The 7,500-nt window shown below is 51.5% G+C and overlaps 1 pseudogene; it reads left to right on the top strand.

The window, feature by feature from the left end:
• LOC135510158 (ephrin type-B receptor 4b-like) overlaps nucleotides 1-7,500 on the top strand; it is a 75,341-nt pseudogene that overhangs the window by 24,546 nt on the left and 43,295 nt on the right.

Below are 7,500 nucleotides of genomic sequence, written 5' to 3'. Positions count from 1 at the left end.
GATGCTCTGGAACGCGGCCGTAGAATACAGGCGTTGTGATGTTCTGGAACGCGGCCGTAGAATACAGGCGTTGTGATATTCTGGAACGCGGCCGTAGAATACAGGTGTTGTGATATTCTGGAACGCGGCCGTAGAATACAGTCGTTGTGATGTTCTGGAACACGGCCGTAGAATACAGTCGTTGTGATGTTCTCGAACGCGGCCGTAGAATACAGGCGTTGTGATGTTCTGGAACGCGGCCGTAGCATACAGTCGTTGTGATGTTCTGGAACACGGCCGTAGAATACAGTCGTTGTGATGTTCTGGAACACGGCCGTAGAATACAGTCGTTGTGATGTTCTGGAACGCGGCCGTAGAATACAGTCGTTGTGATGTTCTGGAACGCGGCCGTAGAATACAGTCGTTGTGATGTTCTGGAACACGGCCGTAGAATACAGTCGTTGTGATGCTCTGGAACGCGGCCGTAGACTATAGGCGTTGTGATGTTCTGGAACGCGGCCGTAGAATACAGTCGTTGTGATGTTCTGGAACGCGGCAGTAGAATACAGTCGTTGTGATGTTCTGGAACACGGCCGTAGAATACAGGCGTTGTGATGTTCTGGAACGCGGCCGTAGAATTCAGGCGTTGTGATGTTCTGGAAGGCGGCCGAGAATATAGTCGTTGTGATGCTCTGGAGGGAACGCGGCCGTAGAATACAGTTGTTGTGATATTCTGGAACGCAGCCGTAGAATACAGTCGTTGTGATGCTCTGGAGGGAACGCGCCGTAGAATACAGGCGTTGTGATGTTCTGGAACGCGGCCGTAGAATACAGTCATTGTGATGTTCTGGAACGCGGCCGTAGAATACAGTCGTTGTGATGTTCTGGAACGCGGCCGGAGAATACAGTCGTTGTGATGCTCTGGAACGCGGCCGTAGAATACAGTCGTTGTGATGTTCTGGAACACGGCCGTAGAATACAGTCGTTGTGATGTTCTGGAACGCGGCCGTAGAATACAGTCGTTGTGATGTTCTGAACGCGGCCGTAGAATACAGTCGTTGTGATGTTCTGGAACGCGGCCGTAGAATACAGTCGTTGTGATGTTCTGGAACACGGCCGTAGAATACAGTCGTTGTGATGCTCTGGAACGCGGCCGTAGAATATAGGCGTTGTGATGTTCTGGAACGCGGCCGTAGAATACAGTCGTTGTGATGTTCTGGAACGCGGCCGTAGAATACAGTCGTTGTGATGTTCTGGAACACGGCCGTAGAATACAGGCGTTGTGATGTTCTGGAACGCGGCCGTAGAATACAGGCGTTGTGATGTTCTGGAAGGCGGCCGTAGAATACAGTCGTTGTGATGCTCTGGAGGGAACGCGGCCGTAGAATACAGTTGTTGTGATATTCTGGAACGCAGCCGTAGAATACAGTCGTTGTGATGCTCTGGAGGGAACGCGGCCGTAGAATACAGGCGTTGTGATGTTCTGGAACGCGGCCGTAGAATGCAGTCGTTGTGATGTTCTGGAACGCGGCCGTAGAATACAGTCGTTGTGATGTTTTGGAACGCGGCCGTAGAATACAGTCGTTGTGATGCTCTGGAACGCGGCCGTAGAATACAGTCGTTGTGATGTTCTGGAACACGGCCGTAGAATACAGTCGTTGTGATGTTCTGGAACGCGGCCGTAGAATACAGTCGTTGTGATGTTCTGGAACGCGGCCGTAGAATACAGTCGTTGTGATGCTCTGGAAGGAACACGGCAGTAGAATACAGTCGTTGTGATGCTCTGGAAGGAACACGGCAGTAGAATACAGTCGGTGTGATGCTCTGGAAGGAACACGGCCGTAGAATACAGTCGTTGTGATGTTCTGGAACGCGGCCGTAGAATACAGTCGTTGTGATGTTCTGGAACACGGCCGTAGAATACAGTCGTTGTGATGTTCTGGAACGCGGCCGTAGAATACAGGCGTTGTGATGCTCTGGAACGCGGCCGTAGAATACAGGCGTTGTGATGTTCTGGAACGCGGCCGTAGAATACAGTCGTTGTGATGCTCTGGAAGGAACACGGCAGTAGAATACAGTCGTTGTGATGCTCTGGAAGGAACACGGCAGTAGAATACAGTCGGTGTGATGCTCTGGAAGGAACACGGCCGTAGAATACAGTCGTTGTGATGTTCTGGAACGCGGCCGTAGAATACAGTCGTTGTGATGTTCTGGAACACGGGCGTAAAATACAGTCGTTGTGATGCTCTGGAAGGAACACGGCAGTAGAATACAGTCGTTGTGATGTTCTGGAACGCGGCCGTAGAATACAGTCGTTGTGATGTTCTGGAACACGGGCGTAGAATACAGTCGTTGTGATGTTCTGGAACACGGGCGTAGAATACAGTCGTTGTGATGTTCTGGAACACGGCCGTAGAATACAGTCGTTGTGATGTTCTGGAACACGGCCGTAGAATACAGTCGTTGTGATGTTCTGGAACACGGCCGTAGAATACAGTCGTTGTGATGTTCTGGAACACGGCCGTAGAATACAGTCGTTGTGATGTTCTGGAACGCGGCCGTAGAATACAGTCGTTGTGATGTTCTGGAACGCGGCCGTAGAATACAGTCGTTGTGATGTTCTGGAACACGGCCGTAGAATACAGTCGTTGTGATGTTCTGGAACACGGCCGTAGAATACAGTCGTTGTGATGTTCTCGAACGCGGCCGTAGAATACAGGCGTTGTGATGTTCTGGAACGCGGCCGTAGCATACAGTCGTTGTGATGTTCTGGAACACGGCCGTAGAATACAGTCGTTGTGATGTTCTGGAACACGGCCGTAGAATACAGTCGTTGTGATGTTCTGGAACGCGGCCGTAGAATACAGTCGTTGTGATGTTCTGGAACGCGGCCGTAGAATACAGTCGTTGTGATGTTCTGGAACACGGCCGTAGAATACAGTCGTTGTGATGCTCTGGGCAACGCGGCCGTAGAATATAGGCGTTGTGATGTTCTGGAACGCGGCCGTAGAATACAGGCGTTGTGATGTTCTGGAACGCGGCCGTAGAATACAGGCGTTGTGATGTTCTGGAAGGCGGCCGTAGAATATAGTCGTTGTGATGTTCTGGAACGCGGCCGTAGAATACAGTCGTTGTGATGCTCTGGAGGGAACGCGGCCGTAGAATACAGTTGTTGTGATATTCTGGAACGCAGCCGTAGAATACAGTCGTTGTGATGCTCTGGAGGGAACGCGGCCGTAGAATACAGGCGTTGTGATGTTCTGGAACGCGGCCGTAGAATACAGTCATTGTGATGTTCTGGAACGCGGCCGGAGAATACAGTCGTTGTGATGCTCTGGAACGCGGCCGTAGAATACAGTCGTTGTGCTGTTCTGGAACACGGCCGTAGAATACAGTCGTTGTGATGTTCTGGAACGCGGCCGTAGAATACAGTCGTTGTGATGTTCTGGAACGCGGCCGTAGAATACAGTCGTTGTGATGCTCTGGAAGGAACACGGCAGTAGAATACAGTCGTTGTGATGCTCTGAAAGGAACACGGCAGTAGAATACAGTCGGTGTGATGCTCTGGAAGGAACACGGCCGTAGAATACAGTCGTTGTGATGTTCTGGAATGCGGCCGTAGAATACAGTCGTTGTGATGTTCTGGAACACGGCCGTAGAATACAGTCGTTGTGATGTTCTGGAACGCGGCCGTAGAATACAGGCGTTGTGATGCTCTGGAACGCGGCCGTAGAATACAGGCGTTGTGATGTTCTGGAACGCGTAGAATACAGTCGTTGTGATGCTCTGGAAGGAACACGGCAGTAGAATACAGTCGTTGTGATGCTCTGGAAGGAACACGGCAGTAGAATACAGTCGGTGTGATGCTCTGGGAGGAACACGGCAGTAGAATACAGTCGTTGTGATGTTCTGGAACGCGGCCGTAGAATACAGTCGTTGTGATGTTCTGGAACACGGGCGTAGAATACAGTCGTTGTGATGTTCTGGAACACGGGCGTAGAATACAGTCGTTGTGATGTTCTGGAACACGGCCGTAGAATACAGTCGTTGTGATGTTCTGGAACACGGCCGTAGAATACAGTCGTTGTGATGTTCTGGAACGCGGCCGTAGAATACAGTCGTTGTGATGTTCTGGAACGCGGCCGTAGAATACAGTCGTTGTGATGTTCTGGAACACGGCCGTAGAATACAGTCGTTGTGATGCTCTGGAACGCGCCGTAGAATATAGGCGTTGTGATGTTCTGGAACGCGGCCGTAGAATACAGTCGTTGTGATGTTCTGGAACGCGGCAGTAGAATACAGTCGTTGTGATGTTCTGGAACGCGGCCGTAGAATACAGGCGTTGTGATGTTCTGGAAGGCGGCCGTAGAATATAGTCGTTGTGATGTTCTGGAACGCGGCCGTAGAATACAGTCGTTGTGATGCTCTGGAGGGAACGCGGCCGTAGAATACAGTTGTTGTGATATTCTGGAACGCAGCCGTAGAATACAGTCGTTGTGATGCTCTGGAGGGAACGCGGCCGTAGAATACAGGCGTTGTGATGTTCTGGAACGCGGCCGTAGAATGCAGTCGTTGTGATGTTCTGGAACGCGGCCGTAGAATACAGTCGTTGTGATGTTCTGGAACGCGGCCGTAGATTACAGTCGTTGTGATGCTCTGGGCACGCGGCCGTAGAATACAGTCGTTGTGATGCTCTGGATCGCGGCCGTAGAATGTAGGCGTTGTGATGTTCTGGAACGCGGCCGTAGAATACAGGCGTTGTGATGTTCTGGAACGCGGCCGTAGAATACAGGCGTTGTGATGTTAGGGAACGCGGCCGTAGAATACAGTCGTTGTGATGCTCTGGAGGGAACGCGCCGTAGAATACAGTCGTTGTGATGCTCTGGAGGAACGCGGCCGTAGAATACAGTCGTTGTGATGTTCTGGAACGCGGCCGTAGAATACAGTTGTTGTGATGTTCTGGAACGCAGCCGTAGAATACAGTTGTTGTGATGCTCTGGAGGGAACGCGGCCGTAGAATACATTCGTTGTGATGTTCTGGAACGCGGCCGTAGAATACAATCGTTGTGATGTTCTGGAACGCGGCCGTAGAATACAGTCGTTGTGATGCTCTGGAACGCGGCCGTAGAATACAGTCGTTGTGATGTTCTGGAACGCGGCCGTAGAATACTGTCGTTGTGATGTTCTGGAACGCGCCGTAGAATACAGTCGTTGTGATGCTCTGGAACGCGGCCACAGGCTACATCACCATGGTTAAGCAGCGGGCGACTAGAGATTTAAACGTGAAGGGAGGGGAGTGTGAGCAGCAGCTCCGTTTTAGATAAACGACTGTGGAAAATAGCACACGGGCAGAAGGTGATCCTAAGCATTGAAAAAGAGGTTTCCGTTGGGACGGGCGGGGCGTTGGTGAACCCTCAGTACCCATGGCCTTTCTTCTGTTCCTGCTCTCTGACTGGAACCCATTGTTGCTGTCCCACTCAATGGAGCTTAAAGCCACCTGGGAAATCTATAAACATGACTTGACTGTTTGTCCCCCTCCCCATCCTGTCTCTCCCCCCAGGCCCCCCTCAGCGCCCCGCTCCATTGTAACCCAGATCAACGACACCATGGTGACGTTAGAGTGGTCGGAACCTTTGGAACGCGGTGGCCGTGGAGACCTGACCTACAGCGTGGGGTGTGTCCGCTGTGGCGCCTCCCCTCAGAGGGCATGTCTTCCCTGTGAAGAGGGCGTGTCCTATCGCCCCAGCCAGCACGGCCTATCACAGCGCAGGGTGGTCATCCGCGGGCTCCTCCCACACACCACCTACACCTTCACGGTTCAGTCAGAGAACGGCGTCTCACAGCTCAGCCTATCGGAACCCTCCGTGGAAAGGGTCAATATCACAACCAGCCGAGACGGTATGGAGACACTACACACACCTTATACATCCACACAGAGACTAAACACACATCTACACTCTATAGATCTACATGTTATTAAATCTGTCTGAGTAATGCTTTTTATTTTGTTGGTGTCTGTCTCTGTGTGTCTCTGTGTGTCTCTCTGTGTGTCTCTCTGTGTCTCTCTCTCTCTGTGTGTCTCTCTGTGTGTCTGTCTGTGTGTCTCTCTGTGTGTCTCTCTCTGTGTGTCTCTCTGTGTGTCTCTGTGTGTCTCTCTGTGTGTCTCTCTGTGTCTCTCTCTCTCTGTGTGTCTCTCTGTGTGTCTGTCTGTGTGTCTCTCTCTCTGTGTCTCTCTCTCTGTGTGTCTCTCTCTGTGTGTCTCTCTCTGTGTGTGTCTCTCTGTGTGTGTGTAAGTAGTCCCAGCCCCAGTCTCAGGTATAAGAAGGACCAAGGCATCAGAGAACAGTCTGACCCTACAGTGGAACAGTCTCCAAAACACACACTACACTGTCCTGGAGTACCAGCTACGATACTGTCCCAAGGTACACTGTCCCCAACACACTACACTGTCCCCAACACACTACACTGTCCCCAACACACTACACTGTCCCCAACACACTACACTGTCCCCAACACATTACACTGTCCCCAACACACTACATTGTCCCCAACACACTACACTGTCCCCAATACATTACACTGTCCCCAACACACTACACTGTCCCCAACACACTACACTGTCCCCAAGACACTACACTGTCCCCAAGACACTACACTGTCCCCAACACACTACACTGTCCCCAACACACTACAACACACTACACTGTCCCAATACACTACACTGTCCCAATACACTACACTGTCCCCAACACACTACACTGTCCCCAATACACTACACTGTCCCCAACACACTACAACACACTACACTGTCCCCAACACACTACACTGTCCCCAAGACACTACACTGTCCCCAAGACACTACACTGTCCCCAACACACTACACTGTCCCCAACACACTACACTGTCCCCAGGACACTGCACTGTCCCCATCACACTACACTGTCCCCAAGACACTACACTGTCCCCAAGACATTACACTGTCCCCAACACACTACACTGTCCCCAAGACACTACACTGTCCCCAACACACTACACTGTCCCCAACACACTGCACTGTCCCCATCACACTACAACACACTACACTGTCCCCAACACACTACACTGTCCCCAACACACTACAACACACTACACTGTCCCCAACACACTACACTGTCCCCATCACACTTCACTGTCCCCAACACACTACAACACACTACACTGTCCCCATCACACTACACTGTCCCCATCACACTACACTGTCCCCAATACACTACACTATCCCCAACACACTACACTGTCCCCAATACACTACACTGTCCCCAACACACTACACTGTCCCCAACACACTACACTGTCCCCAACACACTGCACTGTCCCCATCACACTACAACACACTACATTGTCCCCAACACACTACAACACACTACACTGTCCCCAACACACTACACTGTCCCCAAGACACTACACTGTCCCCAAGACACTACACTGTCCCCAAGACACTACACTGTCCCCAACACACTACACTGTCCCCAACACACTACA

This window comes from Oncorhynchus masou, chromosome 23, assembly GCF_036934945.1.
Source record: "Oncorhynchus masou masou isolate Uvic2021 chromosome 23, UVic_Omas_1.1, whole genome shotgun sequence".
Classification (NCBI taxonomy): domain Eukaryota; kingdom Metazoa; phylum Chordata; class Actinopteri; order Salmoniformes; family Salmonidae; genus Oncorhynchus; species Oncorhynchus masou.
Note: the sequence above shows the minus strand (reverse complement) of the source record. Positions and strands in the feature narration are given on the sequence as shown.